Source organism: Podarcis bocagei (assembly GCF_964188305.1).
Source record: "Podarcis bocagei genome assembly, chromosome: 8".
Taxonomy (NCBI): domain Eukaryota; kingdom Metazoa; phylum Chordata; class Lepidosauria; order Squamata; family Lacertidae; genus Podarcis; species Podarcis bocagei.
In genome coordinates this window covers 59520505-59543512 of record NC_138133.1, presented here as the reverse complement: position 1 = coordinate 59543512, position 23008 = coordinate 59520505, and the positions used below count along the sequence as shown (strand labels likewise).

The following is a 23008-nucleotide window of genomic DNA, read 5'->3' as shown; positions in this document are numbered from 1 at the left end:
CAGTGAGAGTTACTCCTAGGTAAGTGGGCACAGAATTACAGCACAATCCTAGGCATGTCCACTCCAAAATATCATTGGCTTCAACAGAGATTACTCTTAGGTAAGCAAGCACAGGGTGGCAACTTTAAGGTTGAGCCTAATGGTATGCAAGAGCAGAAGACTTTTGCTCATGCATTGGGTCTCCCGCTTTCTCTCCTCCCCACTGCAGTGTCCTGTGTACCCTAAAAATTTGCCCCAGAGGATTGGGGCACCATCTTTACCATTTGCTAAAGAACCACCACAATAATAACATTAGAAGAGTCGGGTTTGTATTGACAGAGCAAAGAAGGTCTTCAGGACTAGAATGTAAGGGGAAAAACCAAAACTTAGAAATGTTCTGCAAGAGAAAACAAACCAGACAGGGCAGGGGTCAATTTAGCCACGAGCTGTGTAAAGGCCTGCTACAGACATGGTAGACAAGCATGAAATTGGAGAGGAAACTGAGCTTGTCGGCAGCACAAGGGTCAACTTTTTATTAAAATAAAGTGTTTTGGACTCTTTGGCTATGAGAGACTAGGAGCTGAGATGTCTGCTCTCTTGCATTGCTGTTATTTTTCAGCAGTCCCAAAATGGAGCAGAGCAGAGTTACTTGGAACTGCAAACTAATCCTATGCATGTTTCCTTAGATGGAAATTCACAACATTTTTCAGTGGAAGCAGGCATGGCAGTGAGTGCAGCTTACATTATTTTCCCATTAAACCTGGGGTGGAGAATCTGTGGCTCTGCAGATGTTGCGGGACTCCAACTTCCATCAGCCCCAGCCATCATCCAATGTTCTAGGATGACGGGAGTTGTAGTTCAGCAACATCTAGAAAAGCTTTGGTTTTCTCAGCATTGTGTTAAACAAAGAGTAATGAGGTGAGGCAGGATAACATTGCATAAACCAACTTTTTCTAGCCTAGTGCTCTCCAGAAGTTTTGGTCTACAACTCCTATTATCCCCAGGCAGTAAATGCTGGCTGGTATAGATGGGAGCTGTAGATGAAAACATATGGTAAAGGCTGTGCTCAATTTAGGCGAGTTTCACCTGTTACCTTTCCTAAAGACAAATACAGCAGCAATCAGTTTTTCACAATTTTCTTCTTAAACAGAGCAAGTCTACCAATTGGGGGAATTAAACAGGTTTTCCTCCTATTGACATTTTGATGAGCCAGACTGTGTTCCTGACCAATTGTATGAGATAAGTGCCATAAGACCAAAGGCAAGGCATAGCAGAACATTTCAAGAGAATTTATCTCACAACACAAAGGGCACTGAAATGAAAAAAAGATATGCTGACACATCTCTTTATTGCTGCATTATGGGGAGAAATCATTTAGTTCATCTCCACTGTTACTTTCAGTCTTCTTTTTGTCTCTATTGATTTTTTTTATTAACAATCCAGGTTCTAATGGATTTCATTCTTATGAAAGACACTTCTTATTATTTCTTCAAAATAAAAGGCCTTATACCACAAAAATGTAGGACTTCCTTCAACATTTTATTTCTAGGGATGCCCTCCAAGTGAAAAGCGGCATGATTAAGAAAAGCACCAGGCACCTTTTGTGCTTCTACTTAATGTGGAATATAGCACAGCTCTGGTATGGGCTTCTGAAATATAGGTTCTTGACAAAGACAGATGGAACTGTGATGGTTTAGGAGGGAAAAGTGTTCACTTAGTAATAGCACTTCAGTTAATAGAACTTGCTATATGGCAGTATTATTATTATATTTTGGAAGTTTTATTTTGGGTCAACACAGCCTTTACTCCCCCCCCCCCATGTGTGATGTCCCTTAGGCTGAAACACAAACTTACCTGAGTGTAAGCCCCACTGAATTCAATAAGGCTTACTACAAAGCAGACATGCCTGAAATTATGCTGTTAATGAAAAAATTATGAAAATTATTATTAGAAAGAAGGGACAGAGATTTACTAGTGCAATCCTTCTATTCCTGATCTGCTTGAAAGCTATACATGTTATTTATAATCAATCAATCAATACGCAATTACATCATAACAAAAATAGTCATAAGCAATAAATAAAATGTGACCCTATAAAAATAGCATTTATATTTATCCAGAGCACGCATGTCAACAAAGAGTTGTGAGTGTTCATTTCTCTGAAAGGATGGTACTATACTTGAGTACTTTAAGTACAAAACATAAGCATTAGCTATAAAGTACAAGCCTTCCTCTGATTCTGTACTACGTATTTAAGCCATGCAAAGTTAAGTTATTAATGCATATTAACACTTGCTCTCTGCTTTCCTTCATCTCCCACTAAATAAGCACTGAAGATACACATCTGTGTTGTAATGAGTTTGGGTTAGACCAAATGGGTTTTTGGGATCCTCTCCAATGCTGTGATTATAGAGCTGCAAGATTGGATTTTGCAGAAGAAGAGACTGATAGCAAAGAAACTAGTTTCATCATGTTACGTAATTAATTCTTAATCGCCAGCAATTCCTTGTGAAGCTTTGTTATGTTAAAATGGAGTTTTAATTGGACAATCAAAGCTGTTCTAATATACAAGGCAGGATGGTGTTGATTAAATAGATGGAGAATTCATAAGAATCAAGCTTCGCAGTTTATTAAAAATGGCTGTTGGGTAACGAATGTGAAATATTTGTCTTTTCACCTTGCAGTTAAATTTGTGTCTGGAAAATATTAATGAAAAGCAAACAGAGAAGGTGAAGTCTTTGGGTGTATATGAAGAGAATGGAAAATTCTCAGTGAAAATGTTGCTGCATTCTCCAAGGCTCAACTTGAGGCTGGCCCTTTCCTGCTTGCTATCCAAATTCCAGTTCAGGTCAGTGCAAGGACAATGCCTATGTCACACTTTTCATTTTTGCAGTACATGGGAGAAAGCAGAACAGAACAAGAAGTAACTGGAACATTGGTCCATTTGCCTCACTGCAGCATGAGGAGGAAAAGGAGAAGCAGCCAGCCACTGAAGTCGCACTGCACTTGGCTCCATGCTTCGCCTCTGTGCTTTTTGGACATTGGAGAGCCAGGCCTCTACCCCAAAATATTGGAGGGGTCCCAAAAGGACTCAGCCTCCAGGAGCTGGCGCCCCTGCCCCATAGATGTCTTATGGCATTTACATGTATCTCCCAGGCTGCTATTTTGAGTATCATGGAGAAAGTTGACTGCAGATATGAGCTAATAGTGGAAAACCTCCAGCTATGCATGAGTGTGGAATATAAAACAGAAACATAATGGGTCAGGTCCATCAATTTAGTTGAACCCCTAAATGCTTCTGATTTCAACAGGAGCTAAGTTCATCAATGATAACTTTTTATATTAATTTCAATGGAACCTAAGTGCAACTAAGTAAGTCTATATTACATCCATATACCAAAAATTGTGCTGGAGTCAAATTTGTATATTTTCAGAAAACAGAAAAAGTATTATTAGTGGAAAAGCAAACATTTAGCTTTCTGCACTCCTCCGTTCTAGCAGACTCTAATTACTATCTTGAGAATACAAAAAAGATCAACAACTAATTTGGAATGGAACACAAAGGAAATTACTTTTGCTGTGCTACTAAGGTAAAATAAAACACTCCTAAGGCAATGTTCATTTTAGGACATAAGAATTCTTTCTGATAAATATTAGTAGAAGATGCATATAGGTGAAACAGAGAATAAGATAATAAGTATAGATAAAATTAGTTACATAACAGAGATCCACTTGCTGAAGTTTAAAAGTTATTGTCCAGGGAATAAGCAAGCTATCATTTAACTTGTATGAAATAGCTTATCAGAACAGGGGTTGGTATGTCGAAATCACAAGAAGAGCCTCTGATGGGATAAGCAAATAGTTCACAATTAATCTGAGTGGAACCCTAAGGACTAGCCAAGCATTTGGTTTATTTCCCCCTTTAATGAGGCTCATCAGTGTACTAAAGAAGAACTTCCATTTCCCTGGGACACATTTAGTCTCCACAAGCAATTCTTAAGCGCACAGATGAATGAATGAACGAATGAACGGCTACTTCTGGAAAAGCATGTGATGCCGCATCACTGCTGTGCAAACTGCAGAACCCCAAAATGTTTTAAGGACGTTTCTTTTTTATTATGTGTTGATCATGTTCTTCCGCGAGCCAGCCACAAAAATGACAAGAGTGCAGTCACCACACAGGGATCAACGGAAGGATGCAGTTGGCTCAGCAGTCAACCCCGATAGTCTGATTAAGTGATCTACTGTTGCTGAAGTCCTTCGGTGACCTGTCTGCTATTCCTGTGTCTAAGTCATTTGTGAAACAGCCCCAGCATGTGATCCCCTTGATGACGCAGGCATACTAACTGAGAAAGGTAGACACAGGCTTCCTTCTTTGTGTGCTCTTAAAAATACGATCAACTACGTAGGGTTTCTGTTTTTGCGTTTCGGCACAGATCCTTAAGGCTGAAATTAGATACAATGCAGCAGGACCCAAGCAGGTTCCTACAAAGCAATGGGGGAGAAATTTAATACTCTGTATGGAGCAGGCATGAGTGAGGAGTGGAGCCTTTCTTCACATGCACTCCTCTCCAAAGGTAGTGGCAGCACTAGATTTATTTATTTATTTATTTATTTATTTATTTATTTATTGTGGGGTGGCACAGTAGAGACAAAATATACTTTTAGGCCAGAAAGAAAGAAAAAATTCAGCAGCCCTGTATCCTGAAGATTTTAATGTTTGATGTTTTACTATTATTTTATATATGCTGTAAGCTGCCCAGAGTGGCTGGGGAAACCCAGCTAGATGGACGGGGTATAAATAATAAAATTATTATTATTATTTATTATTATTGGCAGGGATTCAGAAATGAAACACACTGACTGCTTCTAAATTTACCCAAATTTTGCCGCACTTATAGTTGTCTTAAAACAGTATGGGGACTGCCACAAAAGGGAAAGGGTCTGAACTCTCATGTAATTCAAACACTGCTGACCAATAAACAAGTACACTATTCTCAAATTGGGCTGGATCAGTAATGAACAGTATTTGAAATTCACATATGTATGCACTCTCCTCCTGCTATAGCACACAAACACAAGAAAAGTAGATTTTGAGTGGGAAAACTCTATTTTTTTTCAAACAGTACACCTTTCCAAACATATTCATCTCTTTATTTCACATAAATGGTCTGATATCAGCCATTTTATTCAAAAGTATGTTAGACTGGCTTCAGTAAGATTTATATCTAAATCAGCATGTTTAAGATTTCAGTCTGTACTAAAGCACTAATTTATGATTCTATTCAGATTTTTAAAATCTACCTGCAATCTCTGGTGGCTGCTAAAAGTGAAAGTGCTTATTTTCTGCACAAATAACTAACTACCCTTAACTTATGTAACATCTTGCTTGATTGATGAAGAATTATGGAAAACTTAAAAGACTGCCATATTTTTGAGACTTATTTAGTTTATCCTCTGACCTCTGCTGAAGGTCATGGTATACCAAGCTAAATACGCCAACTTGTTTCACTGTTTTTTGACCAATGAAAAAGCATACGGAAATGGCAGAATTGGATACTTTCTGCACCATTTTGGGTCGGGGGCTGTCCTAGCTACATTAAACTATTAGATATTGCCCTTGTTTTCTTTGGTCAGCCCTCATTTCTGTTCCTGGAGACACTGTAGAATAGTTTTTCAGCAGTGGTGGCTGGTGCCCATTGGGACAGTTGGGGGGAAGACAGGAAGCCCCACCAGAAGGTGGTACCAGAGCCAGTGTCAGAAAGAGTGAATTAGTTCTGGGTTCTCTCTGCTCACATTACATTACATTACATTACATTACATTACATTACATTACATTACATTGCTTTATTTATATTCTGTCATTCCTCCCTAAAGGAGTCCAGGTTGACTAACAAGTGATAAAAAATGAAAACACCTGAAAAACAATTCCAATGCAGATGCATACTGAGAAAGATCTCAACTTAAAAGGCTTGTTGATGTTGAATTCTACAAGGGCAACACAGAGCCTAAGGAGAAGAAAGCTGACAGGCAGTGCTGGCTGAGTGCCGGCTGGGGCAGTGCCCCTTTTGCCCCAATGGACCAGCCTCCATGGAACCTCCCTAAATCGGAGGCGGGGAATGTGTGGCTCCCCATGGGCTGTTGGACTCCAACTCCCATCAGCCCCAGTCAGTATGAGCAGTGGTCAGGAATTATGGAAGCCATAGCCAACAAAGTCTGGAAGGCTAAATCCCTATTCCTATCCGTTCTAAACTTTTTATATCTATGTGTCTCTTTCTCTAGCTACTCTGTTTTAACCATTCTATCACCATTTCAGTCTCTCTCTCTCTCTCTCTCTCTCTCTCTCTCTCTCTCTCTCTCTCTCATGAAGCCAGAAGTTTGTGGGGCCTGAGCACCTTCTGCCCTCACTGAGTGTTTCAGGTAGGATTGCCATATTTCAAAAAGTAGAAACCAGGACACCCCAAAAGTTGCTGAGATTTTTCGATTGACTTGCCTAGGATCCAGGACAAAGTGCTGCCCGCACATCAATTCCGCCTTTGAAATCCAGATGTATGGCAGCCCTAGTTTCAAGGGATTTCCCCAATTCCCCTTTTGTTGTTTCCCGCCCCATGGTTTTAAAAAGAATATTTTATTAATACTTCTGCAAATCTCTGGGTTCCTCAAGTCTGCTCCTACCCTCCTCCTGTGGTTGCTGCTCTCACTACATAAGCAGCGACATGTGAAGACTTGAATTGGAATTAGTTCTTTATATTTAATCTTAGGACAATGAAAATCTGCTTATTCATATGCAAGCTATTACGTGACTCCATTCCATTTCTGTCAGAAGAGCTTCAATGAGCTTTAGAGGTACATGCTTCTCATGAATAAGGATAAAACATCCCCTTTCTTAGTTAGCTTATCATGTAATCATTGAAGTGTAGAATTGGAAGTGCTCCCAAGGGTCATCTAGTCCACCCCCTGCAATGATGAAATCACGACACCAAAGTTCCTTACAAGAAATCCTTACCATGCTGATGATGGCTTTCAGAACAAATGCTCTCAAACTTCTGTATCACCTTTGACACCAGCTGCAGCAATAGTTCTACCACTTAGCCCCAGCACTGCTAACAAATCTGGACCAATTTTCCAGCTAGTGCATGAAAAATTAATTAGAGATGTAATCTCAGTTAACAATCAGCTAAATGATGTGCATCCCTGAATTCAGGCTTGGCAAAATGAAAAATAAATAAATAAATCCAAAACAGTGAATAATTATTTGGCGTTTCCTGAAAATGATGGTAATGATATTTACTTTATTTTGTTTTCGTGTTGTTATAAAATGTTAAGTCCATTGCTTTCTAATTGCACTATATTACTAATTGGCATCCATTTCATGGAGTGTGTTCTTCCAGTCTGCCAGAGGAAGCGTCCACAAGACACAGAGGGAAGACTTATACTTATTTAAGGAGCAACAGCACCTGGCTTCGGGTGGTTATTTCTTCTTCTTAAGACTGAGATTTACCACCTCTTCACTTTAACATGAAATAGGAAAAGTTGTAGCAAAGTTTCTGTTAAAGTTCTAGCTTGGAATGCCATGGGAAATTTTGACCTTTTGGAGTTGCATGCCATTAAAGACCAACCAAATCAGACCAGTACTGTATCTCTGAGAGGGAAAGCAACGTGTCAAGTTATGTTAGAGTTAGATAGCTTCTTGAGTTTCATATCGAAAATCTGGTTTCATGCTATTTTTATTTCAGGAATCTACATGCAATAGAATTCTGTCTAGCCTATTTCCCATTGAATTTGAATAGCAATATTCCCCTAGAACCCATGTAGTTCTGGAGACAGCTACAGTCCTAAGATTGTGTGAAACAGGATACTTCCTTCCCCCCGCTTTTCTTTTGGCCAAAGGCTTTGTGTAAAGTGCCTGTACAATGGTGTAATGCTGCTTCTATCACATTAATCATTAATAAACAGATAGAAATAATACTGCAACATCTCAGTTACAGGGGAAGGGTTCTGATTCCAGAAGCCACACACTTACAGCCAGGGAATTCACCAGTGTGTATGTGGATGGTAATTTACGAGGGGAATAGCCCTTTCCCTCTGATGAAAGCAAAACTAAGAGATTATGCTTAATTAGATGATAAAGTGATACTTGCCCAATGGTGTCTCTCTACCTTCCATCCTACATAATGGAAACTGTGCTCAAAATAGGTCGCTAATTTCTGTACAGATTAAAGGTAACCAAGCTACTTTACTTGCCGATAATTTATCTAATACCTCTTAGCCATGCAGGCACATTCACTACAATGCGTCTGACTAGGAGACACCAGCTGTTCCGTAAGAATTCAGAGAACTAGGACTAAAGCAGAAGGCAGTTTGGAGGAAGAGAGGTGAGGTCCAATAGTTTCATCATTACCAAAAAAGATACATCACCAGACAGTTTTTACTGATGTTTTGTCAGCTATGTGCATTCTTTATTCATCCAGACATTGAGTCTTTTCATGCTAAAAGTGCATCTTCCCCCTTGCTTTTCCAGTGTCTGTAACATGAAAGCAAAACCTTTACACAACAGAACTGCCTTTAGTTTACAAATAACTGATTCTTGCTTTCTGTCCCATATTAAACACACTCATGAATGCATCTCCAAAGTGCTTTTATTGTCTGCATGAAGACAAATTTCCCCTTCCTCATTCAGTTATTCATACCAAAAAACCTACGGCGCTACTCAACACCCAAATTTGCAAGACGGTCATTGAAATATCACAAACAGGTCATTGGCAGCAGGTTTATCCCCCACCCCACCCACCCCTGCCGCCGCCCAGAAAGGATAAATCTAGATTAATGGTGAAAAAGTACGGGCTGGCATTTTGATGGCAACAACATTGTATGGATGTTGCAAAACAAAAATAAAAGCAGCATCCATGAGGAGCACTGATCCCAAAATAATCATGTACCTTGAAACAACCCTCATTACTGAGAATAGAAAGGTCTTTTGAAAAGTCATGAATGGGGTCAGACAACATTGAAACACCCAGAGTAGGATGTAGAAATAATTCTGAAGCAAAATAGCATTGGAAAAGAAAGCTTTGTACAGAAATACTCTCCACATTAGTAATACAGTGGTACCTCAGGTTAAGTACTTAATTCGTTCTGGAGATCCGTACTTAACCTGAAACTGTTCTTAACCTGAAGCACCACGCTAGCTAATGGGGCCTGAAACTGTTCTTAACCTGAAGCACCACTCTAGCTAATGGGGCCTCCTGCTGCTGCTGCGCCGCCAGAGCACGATTTCTGTTCTCCTGAAGCAAAGTTCTTAACCTGAGGTACTATTTCTGGGTTAGCAGAGTCTGTAACCTGAAGTGTATGTAACCCGAGGTACCACTGTATCTCCAAACTGTGACAGTGAGAATGTAGAATCACTGGATGGCATATGTCTAACATGCAAACATCTTTCTTTTGCAGAATGTTGCACCTTGCCTAATCAGTTAGGAGGAAACAACTGGAGGACTAGTATGGGGAGGGCAATGCAGATGAAGGAACTCTACTTCACTGTATGAAATTGCCAACTTGTGCTGTATTCTAATAGAGTTGGAATTTAGTATTTTAGAATATTAGAGAGATATCACAAATAATGGCTATGGCTAGAATCTGGTCCCACTCACAATGGTTGTGTTTGTGCATTATGAGATTTCAGGGTTGATGGTTTATCATGATTTACTGGGAACAATCTGCCTGTTGGCTACAACTTTGCTTCTCCCCTGGCAGAAGCCAGAGAAACAAACCATAAAGATGCAATTAAGGTTGGCTTCCTGAGACATCCAAACCCAGGATTGTGGCTGGTTTCTTTCTACCAAGGAATCACTAGCCCAACTTTACAACTATTTATTTTATTTCCTGAATTTATTCATTGTTTATATTAAAAATGTCAAAGTGATGTACAATTTTTTTCTTTCTTTTAAAAACAATATTAAAACAGCAAAATTCAACAAGATACACAGTAATAAATCACGGTTCCTTATGCATCCTGGTTTGGTTTTTTAGGGAAAAACAAAAAACAACAATCCCAAGTTCAAATGTCACACAAAGTAAAGTTTAATTGCATTTTCATGTTTTGTTTCTTTCACTCATGCATGGGAGGAGTGAAGTTGAAACACTTGGGTTGTGTTCACTATCATGCTGCTTATTCCGGAGAAACCATGACAAACTGGCACCCTGACTTATTATGATGTATGAATATGAACACAGTGAAAGCAGTAGTGACAAGTGGAATCTATGGCATAATGTAGCAGCGTGGAGGACTCCTGGTCAACCAGTTGTGCCATCTTGCAGAATACTCCATTCCCTCCCCAGTGATTTTCCATTCTCCCCTTCCCATGTTACCCAGCATTCCAGTCACGAGCATTAGCAATCCTCATGCATAATCCATGGCCCCTGAGTAAACACAAACTGGTTTTGTTTTCCATCCCATAGGATCTGTTGTCTCCCTTACTACTTTTAGGCTTTCCCCCCATAATCCCCCCTTTTCCCCCTTTGTACTTCAAACCTTGGGTCCCCCCCCTTCTTGTTTTCAGTGTCCTTTTTGGCTACATATAAGGATTGGCACGTGGATAACTGAATTTGCTTTTAGTATAGATCAGAGGTCACCAGCCTGGTTGGACCAGTGGGCACATTTTGAATTTGGAGCGAGTGCTGTGGGTACCAGTCACAATATGGCTGCCATAGAGGCATGCCCTAAGACAAAATAAGACAGACAACCACCCCCTGACAACCTTATGCTTACCATGGGAAGTCAGCTGTGTCCTGCTGGTGCTGATTGTAGAGATCACACAATACTAATTCCACACACAGCAAGAGATGGTGCTATTGCATAATAAAAACTGGGAGCATTTGTCAGTACCAGGAAAAATATTCAGGGTTGGTGACCCCTGGCACATATATGATAATAAAAATTACCCCCCCCCCCAATATCGAACCTTTGCATTGATATTTACCAACACTGCTGTATAATAACTAGGATTAACACAGGGGTTCTTTTGAAAGTTTACTCCCTCCACCTTGACATCTCCACATACAGAGGAAATGATGTGAAACATGATCTCATGCCCATATTTTATTAATAGTGTTCTGCATTTTAGGATCAGAGACAACACACACACACACACACACACACACACACACACGGCAAATCCCTTGGGGAATATCCAAATTAAGTTACATATTTCCTCTTTTACAAAATGGTAGCTGTGATCTTCCCTTTCCCTGCGCCTAAGAAATAACTGATCAAAAGAAGATTTAAATCCTGAAAGTCAAAGAATAAATTCAAAAGGTCTTTAGAAAATGCCCGAAACTTTCTCAAGCAGTGCTTTTGTCCAATTGTGTGTAGAAATATGAAGCCAAATAATGTGCAAATTTCTTACTGCTAATAACATAAAGCTTATTAAAATACCAGTTATTTCTGCAGAGTATTGAAGAAAAGCAGCATTCACCTCCATGCACTCTACCTCTGCCCATCTTCTTGTAATGCAATTTGGAATATTTTCAGCAAGCATTTTATTCTTTCAGCAGATGAGTTTTGTCTGTGAGGACAATTTGTGAAATCGGCTTGACTGCATAGTGCCCCCCCAGCCCTGGTTTGGTGTTTTCAAAGTTTTGGGGTAATACCAGCACATTTGCCATTGAAGAATAAAATTTTGAAGCGGGGCACTGCTCATTTAAATATCATAATGTCCAGAGGAGTGATAACGTAAGATTTTATTGTGTAGGTGTTCCATTAAACGTAAAGAAGATGCACATGAGGAGTGAACTGTGGCTGAGTGGTGCTGAGGAGGTTCAGGCTATGTTCTGAAGGCACATGGGGCTACAACCTGGCAGAAGCTAAGTGAGTTTGTGACTGCATGGCAACCAAATGTATGCCCCCTTTGGATTCCAAGATGGAAGAAGAGTGGGATATAAATATCAGAAAATATCTAGAAAGGCATGTGATATAGCTCTAGGCCTGTACTTCTTCAGAAGGCAGGTGGCAAACCTCATGTTTGAATATTGCCACCACCCCCACCACGCTCCATGGAAACCTATTAGAGCAAGATAAGAATCCTAGGTTTTTATGTGCAGGTTTTGATCTTTTAAAAAAATGTATGGGAGCATGGAAAAACATGAACCGCATTATTCAATTCAGAAGTACATAAGAGCACAAGGTAAGCAGGCTGAGTCAGACCAAAGGCTTCTAAGTCCAGCATCACATTTCCCACTGTGACCAGCCAATGGAAAGCCCACCAAGCAGGACATGAAGAGGAGGAGAACCAACCCCATGTATGCTACATTCAGCATCTTGGAGGAAAGGTAACATAGACATTTAATTATCATCATCTTCAATTTGGCAGGCACTGGATGAACAAAATAATATATTTGCCCATCACACTTTTCTGCTTTAATGCCATGTTTTTTTAATCAACCATCTCTTTACGCTGGAAATCTTTCAGAAGAACCTTGCTTATTTTAAATTTATACTGAATACTGATTTCTCTCTGTGTTGGGACAAGCAGACAACAGCAAGCAACCCACTTCAAAGCAGAGAATAGGTGTAGCCTTTGTTTCTAATGAACAGCGTTTTATCTTTAGTTTAAATTACAGTTAAGTGCTTTTAAATCTTCCTTCAAAACTGTTATTTGGCCTTGCCCCAAAGTTTTTCTATCCCCTGTTCACCCTATCTTTATAAGACCTGGCAGAACCAAGAGTAATTCTGTACTTAAGGAATGGTATTTAGTAGAATGCACTGTGGAAACCAGCCCACCTGCTGATATAAAAGTTCTCACCGGAAATAGTCTTATGAATTATTTGCAGCAAGCAGAATTGCTAACTGGGTGGAACTTGCACAGTCTGCCTGTGCAAAGGAACACTGAGGAAATGGTCCAGTGGATCAAAGAGTCTTCTTTAGGCAAAGGTGTAGAACTGGACACAAGACAGGGCCTTTACGCAACACCACAGTGCTACACTCTACTCTGTGAAGCTCTGGTCACAAAAAGGATCTCACAGCCCACAGAAAGTTAGCAAAAAACAATCACCAAAATGCTCCAATCTTAAAGGCACCGCCCCTGTGAGGAAAGTCTAAGGTGTTTAGGGCTTTATTGAAGTTTCAAAAATTATGGATGAGATAGAGTGAATTTTTTCTTTCTCTCGGGTTCACCCAGTGAAACTGATCGGTAGTATGCACAAAATGACAGACAGAAAAAAATCACGTAAATTCACACAACACAGGTGAGGAACCTTTTGACTAGGGGCCAAATATATCCCTCCATGCCTCTCTACCTAAGCCTCGGGACTCTCCTCACACCAGCAACATCCCTATCCATAGGCCATGCCCCTCACCAGTTCCGCTCCACATCCATCCTCCTTGGATGTTTTTGCTTGGCTGCTGTTTGCCCTTGAACTCTCATAACGCTTCTTGCTTACCAGGAGAGAGGACATAAAGAGGTGAATGTGAATGTGTGTAGAAACTAGCTTACCGCACAAATGTAAAATTTACATGTGGTGCCCTGCTCACTTTTGCTTCTGTTCCCCACTTTTGTGTTACACAGCTTATGGAATTCACTGGCACAGAATGTGGTGATGGCCATTCCATTAGGCAGCTTTAAAAGGGGAGGAATCCATGCGGGATAGAATCACCATGTTCAGCAACAGTTCATCTAGGGCTGGAGGGGAGGGGAGAGATCAAAATGCCCAAGGCTGGACTTTATTTATCTTGATGGACCAGTTCATGCTTTCTAGCCAGTGACAACAACCTGAAAGCTGCTATTTTAATTTCCCAGAATATTCTGGGAATTTCCTGAGTGCTGTGCCAGAATACTGGGGAAATTAAAATGGAAACTCTGAGAGCCAGCTACATGATGTGAAGAGTCCATGGTAAGTATGAGTACTTGAGGACCCTGTCTGAGCAGTTGCCCTGAGTAGGTCTCTTATATTAGATGCTGGGGAACATACCATGTGGGAGTAAGCTTGCAGGCTTCCAAAAAACATCTCTCTGGTCAGCTTTGAAAAGATGGTGCAGGATATACAGTGGTACCTCGGTTTATGAACTTAATCCGTTCTGGAAGTCCGTTCTTAAACTGAAACCGTTCTTAAACTGAGGCGCGCTTTCCCTAATGAGGCCTCCCACCGCCGGTGCCCTTCCACCATTCGGATTCCATTCTTAGACAGAGGTAAAGTTTGCACACCAGGACACTACCAGTTTTGCGGAGTTCATAAACCAAATCGTTTGTAAACAGGACTGTTCTTAAACCGAGGTACCACTGTATGGACTATTGGTCTAAGCCAGGACTGTTCCTACATTTAATTATGCTGAAAAAGCCAAGTCTATTATCAAAGCTCAATGCAGTTCCAATAAGGGAAGATACAGCACAGTTGGTTAGAGCATAGTGCTTATAATACCAAGGTCACAGGTTTGATCCTGATATGGAACAGCTGCATATTTCTGCATTGAGGGGGTTGGTCTAGATGATCCTAAGAGTCCCTTCCAACTCTATGATTCTATTATCTATGACTTTTTTGTGCCTAACACGAGACATTTATGCTAACACCCCCCACCCCACCGGAATTGTTGCATCGTCACTACCTCTAAGGTTTTTATGTGGGCAAGTTCACAAATGACATTTACATAAACAACCAAAAGGTCTGTGGCATCTTAAAGACTTAGAAATTTATTGCGGCATACGTTTTTAATCAATCACTCAATCAAATTTTATTATGTGGTCGCAGACCCATTAAGGTATAACTTTTCATGGACTAGCATCCACTTCATTAGCTGAAATGGACTCTAGTCCTCAAAAGCTTATGCCATATTAATTTTGTTTTGTCTTTAAGGTGCCACAAGACTCTTTTCTGATTTTTGATGCAATGGTATAACATGAAAACACTCTTTGGAAATTGTTACGATCACATAGTAATTGTAAGTATCCATGAAGCTTTGAATACCATTCACCACAAATCACAGACTTTTACATCCTTGGATGGTATCTATAAACTGGAGGTGCCAAGATAGAGTTCCATGGTGGCTTAGTTAAGATATTAAGTAATCCCAATTCAATAAAATGTACCCAATTCAAGCCTGAGCTCATACTGGAAACTGGGTGTTTTGGGGAACCTATAGTCTAGTAGCTGGACTTCAGCTGTGACAGTCCTTAGAATACTCTCTAACACAGAGTTTACCCTACTGTATATAAAAGGAATACATAACGGAAAAGAAGAACAGCTTTTTGTTTGCATTTTCACAGCACTCTTCACAGAAGACAATGTAAGAAAAATGCACTATTGGTGTCCTGCATAGCAGCATTCTTATTTGCAAGCTGACATCTGATTTTTTCTTTGTGAAAAATAAGGTAAGAAATCCACACTAATATGGCCTACAATTCAGTTGAAAATGCCATGTAGCCTGAATGTCACTTGCTGTTCTTGCTGTATTGATTTTAGAGACAAATACAGATAATGGTATTTTTTTTACTATTCCAGCTTCTGTTGGGTGGGTTTATACAAGGCTGCGCACACACCATATATTTAAAGCACTGTAGAACTGTAGTTTATCCCAAACTGATCTACAATTCCAAGTACCCTTAATAAGGTACACAGTTCCCAGTATTCTTTGGGGTGTGCGGGTGCATGGTGTGCACAGTGTATTGTTAACGTTGAACGTGTGCAAACTCTCCTCACCTGCATTGTATGTCTCATTCTGACTTAATGGATTTGCTTTAATTCTGGTAATAGTGGATATTATTCACCCACACTAAAAAGCAAAGATCTATAAATATGAACCGCCCCTCCCCAAGGTTATGGAGCAGTATGGGCTGAGTAGTTAGAACAAACACACTCTCGCTCATGAGAAATAAATACAAAGCATTTGAAGGGTCGAGTGTGGAGCTGAAAGCTAACACATGTTCTGAACAGATGTCTTGTTAAGAAGTTCATTTAGTTTGAATAAAATTCTAGATCAAGGGACTTCAGAGGTGGGGGAGGACTGGAGTAGATTAAAACATAACACACAAAAAAGGCTTGGGTTTGCTAATTCCATGATCTGTCACATCTTTCCATCTGCACAGAAATGTGTGGGTGTTAAAAAGAAGGAGGAGGGGGTGGCCGGGGTGTTAAGGAGATTCAAAGAAAATGTGTGTGCGTGTGTGTGTAAGCAGTCTAAGCTAGCACACAGAGAACACTTTTGCCAGTAGATGTATTTATAACTAAACAGCCCCAAATGATACATTAAAAGCACTTGCAGTGACAATGAAAAATAACAAGATTATGAATCTCTCTCTCTCGATGTGTGTGTGTCTATGTGTGTGTAAGTGCAGTAAAAATGTTTTTTTTTAAAAAAAGAAGCTTCAGGAAAATAATTCTTTCTGCTGGAATCCCCCCACCACAGTATATCTGCAGTATGCAAACCTACAAATGCACCCTTCCTCTAAAACAAGCATTTCTGTATGCATTTGAATGGATTCTCTCCTAAAATGTGTACTTCTATACACACTTTTTGTGAACACTTTCCTTGGGCTGAAACTGCATTGCAAATTTCAGAGAAGTGTGTAATCTAATAGATTACTGTGCTCCAATCCACATACTAGTCTGGAATTGACAAACTGGGTGAGTTCACTTTAAAATGGGACGGAACAAAAAAATTCCTCCATGATTCTTTGTTAATGCAGAGCAGGTTTAATTTCTGACATCTCCAGTGGCCAGGTAGCAGGTGATGGGAAATGTCTCTGCCAAAGTATCTAGAAATCTGCAGTCAGACAGAGTAGAGTAGGAAGAGTCAATGTGATTCCCTCCAGGTGATGCTGAACTCCCACTGACTAAACTGGCTGTGGCTGATGTGACTTGGGAGCCCAACAGCATCTAGAGAATACCAAGTTGGCTATCCCTGGAATAGAATTTACTGGGCTAGCTAGACAGACCAATGGAAGCAGTTGATGTAAGGCAGTTTCCTATGTTCATATGGTACATTAACAACAAGAACAACAACAACAACAACAACAACAACATCCCACACACTCTGGGTGGCTTCGAGCACATAAAAACATAATAAAATGTCAAATATTAAAAACTTCCTGATACAGGGCTGCCTTCATTGTTACCCACTGTGAATCTTCAACTGTGTTCTTACAATGACTAAGCATTTTACAGTGATATTTAATCTGTGCTATGATCTAATCTTTCACTTTCTTCTTTCAGTAGAATATTAACAACAGAACAATACATCTCCAGTTATGAAAGCAGAAATCTCTAGAATGAGGTTGGTGAACCTGTGACTCTCCTATTGTTGTTGAGCTCCAACTTCCATCAACCCCAGCCTACAGAGCCAATGGTCAGGGATGATGCGAATGGGAAATGGAGTCCAACAGTATCTGCAGGGTCAAAGGTGCCTCTTCCCTATTCTAGAACCTATATATGCAGCATGGGGAATTCTCATCTTGCAGATTCTAGGGCTCAAAAAACTTTAACATGCCTTTATTCGATGAATATTGCAATGTCTGACAACTTGAATAATAGTCTGGCATAAAGGTCTCTTGGGTATTTAAATGTTCATAGTGATAGTTCAGCTCTTGCAAAGACCCAGATGCTCTATAACATAAATTGTAACATTTGACAATGTGGTGAATGTTATTAGGAAGTTTAGATATTGCACTGTTGTTGCGTTAGGATAGTCACATTTTTTAAAAAATAATTTTTAATTTCAAGTAACAAAACATACCCCTACAAGGAAAACAGATCTTAGTAGTTGTCTTAACAAAGTTAATAAAAGGACACCATGCCATATAGAAGTTATGAATTCTGCCTCCTGCCCCAGGAATCAATATTCTATTTGTGAAATAGTTAATTTGTCCATAAGCATGAAGTCCCACACGTGTGTGATCCAGGCTTCAGAAATATTTGCATTTAAAGATTTCCAACTTTTTGCAATCACAAATCTAGCTGCAGTTAATAAATGAAGGATGAGGTCTTTATTGGTTATGTTCTTAATCTGAGGAGTTAAATATATCTTGCATCCCAACCATTAAGGTTTCAGTCGTAAACATATTTGGAGAAAAGGTAACATACTAGCTTTGGGCTAAAAAAAATTATCCCCTCCTAACCATTCTTTGGCTATTAATGAGAAAAGAAACTGCATCTGAAAATTATGAAAGGGGCGAGGAGGTTTTGGAGAAGTTCTCACAGGGGCAGGTACAGGGCTTTGTTTGGGCTTATCTTGCTGTCAAAGTGGTCACTGAGTCCTTGTGAGTGTCCTGTTTTACATTTTATAAATCATCTCTTCAGTGGTCTGGGCCTTCCTTAAAAGCAAAATGTTACGCTTCCTGGCTTCCAATGCTTCAGTAGAAGACACCATGAAGTAACTTCTCTCATGGACCTTTCTCAAATGAGTAATCACAGGCAGTTGAGAGGGCTGTAGTATGTTGGTGAAATTTAGAAAGAAAGAAAGAAAGAAAGAAAGAAAGAAAGAAAGAAAGAAAGAAAGAAAGAAAGAAAGAAAACCACACACAACACCCATGGCCAGCTGACAACAAATAGATATGCTCAACCTCACACCCATTGCAACTGCCAAGAGGAAGAGACAGAAAAATGCAAATATCAGGTTTGGGCACAGCACAATAACAAACAGATGAAATTGTGAATATGACATGCTGCGGTGGTTTTTCCAAGATGCTAAGTAGTGTCCCACCCCAACAGCAAGGATACTGTTTTTCCTTGTGCCTTTGATTACAGTGCTTGCAGACTTCCTTCACACAAGTTGTGACATGACCCAAGGATCTGCATAAGAACAAAAGCGAACCAGGACGCCTTGGACACAATCATGGTCCTTCTCAAGGAAGGACAGCCCATTCCACAAATCATTCACAGGTCACAACTGAGATCCCTGGTTGTCATGTTCAAAGCACATATCTACATAATCTTCATTATGACATGTGCCTTAAACAGATTAAAGCATTTCTAAATAGAGACAGAGAGAGGAAGGGAAGGGAGAGAAAACCTTTTTGCAAATCAGCTAAGACAGCTGGGTTTTCTGTGATTAAGCTAGGCTGGAAATCTGGAAATCTCACTCACAGAAATCAGCCAAACTAGTTTCCGGTTTGCCAGGAATTGAGAGTTTTCAAATCAGACAGTAATGAGGCTTCCAAAATCCTCTCTCTACCAATCTGATCCCTTAGGAAATAGGGAACTTATGACAAACAGGTGTTTCTCAAGAGTTCACAGTCACCCAAACAGAATCATCCACCTTTCACAGTCTAACACAGCTTTCCTGAGAAGGAAGCAGTTTGCAGGGACACTGCCTTTTCACCTTGAATTGGGACATTCTGATTGACAGGAGCCAGTGGTGGCATTTGCAGAGAGGATTTTAAAGCACCATAATTTCTTCCCTTCCTGCTCCCCTCATCCCACTACAGCTTCTGTGATGCAGATGGACTGCAAAAGGGCTGGCCTCAGAATCTTTACAGGATCATTATATTTAGAGGAAAGAGTTCATGATCAAGAGTAGTCTTACATTATAAGCACCAAAGAAGTAAAGCACTGGCATCTTACTGTGTAGTCTGTCTATTTCTGATCTCTCTTTTAAGTAAAGGATATTTTTATTATAATAAACCTGATCCAATCACAGAAAGATAAAGGATAAGGCAATAGCTTCACTAAAGCCAGTGACACATCTTCTACAGGGCAAGAACTTCCCTGCCTTTCCTAGCCACATCTTCTTCAGACAGATGAGGCTCACACTGATCACACAAAGAAGGCAGAAACAGACCAATTTCATAACTATTTGAGGGTTTATGTGAACCTGATTCAGCACAACCTCATATTCCATTTGGTTCTGTTCTGTTAAGGTCTGCATTCTGCACTACGAGAGATGAAATTTAGTATAAAAAGCCAGACACAATAGTAGCACACACTGGCCTTGTTTCAGGGTAATGTTTTCATAAAAAATCAATCCCCCTGTAAAAACTTCAAAGCAAATATTTCTGTTCCATCACTTCTGAATCCTGCCCTGAATTATTGGGGCCCATTCCAAAACTTAAATCAACAGGTATGTTTCTTTGTCCCCTAAAGCAGGAATGCAGAAGGGGTGGCCCTCAATACATTGTTCAACTCCCAGCTCCCATCAGCCCCAACCAGCATTGCCAAAAGTAATCAAAATCGGAAGGGCCACAGGTTCCCTATCCCCGCTCTGAAAGATATGCTCTGAGCAAACAAGGTGGGTGGGAAACACAAAGCCTGCAAAAACTCAGTGGGGCTCAGCAACCAGATGGTGAGGGAGAGCCAATATTTTCCCCACTGTTAATTGAAGACTTGCATAGGGCATCAGCCTTTCCCTAAGCCTATGGTTTTTCCCTGCAAGGGAACAGAAATAAGCCCAGGTAAGAGAGGAGGAAAGAGAAGAACGAAATTAAACAAAACACTTTAAGAGTGAAACATGTGCATATGTTAGAATTCTGTACAAATGCATCTTAACTTAGGGTATTTATACGGGAAACATTGTGGTTTCCACCTGATAGAGCTTTGTTTCCATCACACTGCCTCTTGTATCAAGCACCCACTTAGGTCTAATTCTGTAATTTGGTTTTTGAAGACTAATTGTATGCAAAATTATATGCAAAATTTGCATATATTATACAACGCGGGTATACATATATACATATATTATTATACATATATTAGGGGACGCGGGTGGCGCTGTGGGTAAAAGCCTCAGCGCCTAGGGCTTGCCGATCGAAAGGTCGGCGGTTCGAATCCCCGCGGCGGGGTGCGCTCCCGCTGCTCGGTCCCAGCGCCTGCCAACCTAGCAGTTCGAAAGCACCCCTGGGTGCAAGTAGATAAATAGGTACCGCTTACCAGCGGGAAGGTAAACGGCGTTCCGTGTGCTGCGCTGGCTCGCCAGATGCAGCTTTGTCACGCTGGCCACGTGACCCGGAAGTGTCTCCGGACAGCGCTGGCCCACGGCCTATAGAGTGAGATGGGCGCACAAACCTCAGAGTCTGTCAAGACTGGCCCGTTCGGGCAGGGGCACCTTTACCTTTATACATATACAGTGGTATATTGGGTTAAGTACTTAAATGGTCCCGGGATCTGTTCTTAACCTGAAACTGTTCTTAACCTGAAGCACCACTTTAGCTAATGGGGCCTCCTGCTGCTGCTGCCGTGCTGCCAGAGCACAATTTCTGTTCTCATCCTGAAGCAAAGTTCTTAACCGGAGGTAATATTTATGGGTTAGCAGAGTCTGTAACCTGAAGTGTATGTAACCTGAAGCGTATGTAACCTGAGGTATCTCTGTAACACATTTGCAATACCATATTTCTGAACATAATTTTATAAGTTTTAACACTTAAGTATTTTTATACTGTTATATGCATTGCTGCATGTATCTGTTTCTGTGTTACCGTAGTTACTTTAGGAAACTGGAAGTGTGTATACATACATGCATGCATAAAGTATATGAGAATTATTCATATTTTTAGTGGAATTGATAAAAAGAAAAACAAATCCTTTCTTCTTGTCAAGATCAAAGAGCAAGATGGAAATTTTAAAACATCAAAATTTTCAGAAAATTCCATCCCTAACAGCAACATAAATCTACTAATCACAGCACCATCAGTGACTTCTCTTTGAAAGTAATTGCTTTCAAAGTATTGCTCAACATAATTTGTTGTGAAGGAAAGATTTCAAAGGAATGTGAGTCCAGATCATACTGTGAAACGTTCTGCTCCTCCACTTCTTCAGGATTTAGAAAATGATGGGAAATAGATATGTACAGTATTGAGGGTGGGGTTTTTTTTGACAGACAGAGTAATCATGTCTTGTTTGGTTTGACATCATAAAACAGATAAAGCTGCGACAGATAAATGCTAATCTGCCATTTGCAGCTGGTGAACAAATGGCAATGCACCCTCCATCAATTGCGCAGGATGGCTTAGTACATAAACTAGATTAGAAATGAATGTGCTGGTCACATTTTAGGGAAAGTGGTCTCTTATGTACACACATAGTGTTGTTCAGCGTGAATGTAAATTGACAGTTCTCTAATTTGCTGATTGTGCATCTCCTTTCTGGCTACAAAGGCAGGGGGAAAATATCTCATTTGCTGCAACTAGTCTTATTAAAATGAACATATATATTTTTTTCATTTTTAAAAATGGAGTCATCAGAAAATCACCTCTTGGTAAATTCTAATTAAGTATCATTTGACAAATCTACAAAAAATAGATTATAATTCTAAGATCAAAGGACACAATCCAGGCAAACTGAAACACTTTCAAGTCCCAATCATTTCAAAGTTCAGGAATTTATAACAAATTCTATAAGGATTTGAAAGAAGAAGAGGAGTTTGGATTTGATATCCCGCTTTATCACTACCCGAATGAGTCTCAAAGCGGCTAGCATTCTCCTTTCCTTTCCTGCCCCACAACAAACACTCTGTGAGGTGAGTGGGGCTGAGAGACTTCAGAGAAGTGTGACTGGCCCAAGGTCACCCAGCAGCTGCATGTGGAGGAGCGGGGAAGCGAACCCAGTTCACCAGATTACGAGACTACCGCTCTTAACCACTACACCACACTGGCTTTGCATAGTTATATCCCTTGTGCTGGAGAATGCATTTCTTATAACACTTGGGGGGGGGGCTTCCACTTGTCCTGTGCCTGGAAAGCACAGGTCTGAGTGTTTTTCTGTTTGTCCTGTGATTTCTAGGCACGGGTCCAAGCAGCTTTGCCTTTGCAGCACTGTTTCCCCCCAGAAAACCTGCTCTTTAGTACTACATCAGAGGAAACATTAATCTGGAGAAAACCCGATTGATGTTTGCTTGGATTCGGCAGTAAGCAGTGGGTTTTCCCAGGGGAAAGCAGTGGGGACAGTGGACATGCGGATGAGCCCTTAAAAAGGTAAAGGGACCGCTGACCGTTAGGTCCAGTCACAGATGACTTTGGGGTTGTGGCGCTCATCTTGCTTTACTGGCCGAGGGACCAAGCGGACTGCTTCCAGGTCATGTGGCCAGCATGACTAAGCTGCTTCTGGCGAACCAGAGCAG

At 40.5% G+C, this 23008-nt stretch overlaps 1 protein-coding gene and 1 long non-coding RNA gene across 3 annotated transcripts in view; one reads left to right on the top strand and one right to left on the bottom strand.

The window, feature by feature from the left end:
• Positions 1-23008, top strand: part of LOC308593209 — a 361814-nt gene that overhangs the window by 111308 nt on the left and 227498 nt on the right. The window contains exon 2 of the long non-coding RNA XR_014010850.1: positions 9248-9347. This is a non-coding gene — a long non-coding RNA (uncharacterized lncRNA). The remainder of the gene's footprint in view (positions 1-9247; positions 9348-23008) is intronic.
• KCNB2 (potassium voltage-gated channel subfamily B member 2) overlaps positions 1-23008 on the bottom strand; it is a 233643-nt gene that overhangs the window by 94204 nt on the left and 116431 nt on the right. The gene's annotated exons all lie outside the window — the stretch shown is intronic.